Source organism: Nematolebias whitei, chromosome 14 (assembly GCF_014905685.2).
Source record: "Nematolebias whitei isolate Nwh7 chromosome 14, NemWhi1, whole genome shotgun sequence".
In the NCBI taxonomy this organism is placed as follows: Eukaryota; Metazoa; Chordata; class Actinopteri; order Cyprinodontiformes; family Rivulidae; genus Nematolebias; species Nematolebias whitei.
The window spans coordinates 3743153-3743857 of NC_056511.1; the positions used below are offsets into that span (position 1 = coordinate 3743153).

The following is a 705-nucleotide window of genomic DNA, read 5'->3' on the forward strand; positions in this document are numbered from 1 at the left end:
CCGGGTCCGTGGGGTGTGCGCGGTGGGTGGCAGCGGAGGATCAGAGGAGTGTAGGGGGGGGGGGGGGAGGTTATTTAGATGATACAATACAGTGGTGTTTGTACCTTCCTGTAAGGTACGGTGCTCATGCAGACCTCGTAAGACCCTTAAATTGTGTCAACAACGTCCCCCACGTGGTCGTAAAGTCCTCTGATCGTCCTCATCATGATCAGTTGAACTTCTCAGGATCGTGAATGTTCCACACCGCTCCAGCTTCTTCTGGTTTCAGGAATGAGATTCGTCCCAGAATTAGTCCGATGGTTTTAACGATGGCGTTGTTCTGAGAGTGGTGTTTCTTACGTTTGTTTGAGGGGAAATATAGTTTATGTAACGTCTGTGAGCCGTCGTCCTGCGGTTTCCAGCTGGCAATGATTTCAAACACGGTCAGGACTCGCCCACCCCACAGCCACGACAGCGCCGGGGCTTCAATGTTTTACACAACATCAGTGGTAAATTTACACCGAGGAGTCCAACAAAGTTAAGTCAGGTCCTACGGATGGTTTCTTTTTGTTCAAACGTTTCGTCTTTCGTCTAAAAGACTTCGTCGGTCGGAGGAGCTGCAACAAACTCGGTCTTATAAACATCACCTTCACCTTGTTTGTGGCTCCTCAGACTGACAAAGTCTTTTGGATGAAACATTTCGACTTTCATCCGAAAGACTTCTTC

At 48.8% G+C, this 705-nt stretch overlaps 1 protein-coding gene across 1 annotated transcript in view; it reads left to right on the forward strand.

Moving 5' to 3' along the window:
* Window positions 1–705, forward strand: part of sgcd (sarcoglycan, delta (dystrophin-associated glycoprotein)) — a 68804-nt gene that overhangs the window by 49288 nt on the left and 18811 nt on the right. The window lies entirely within an intron of this gene.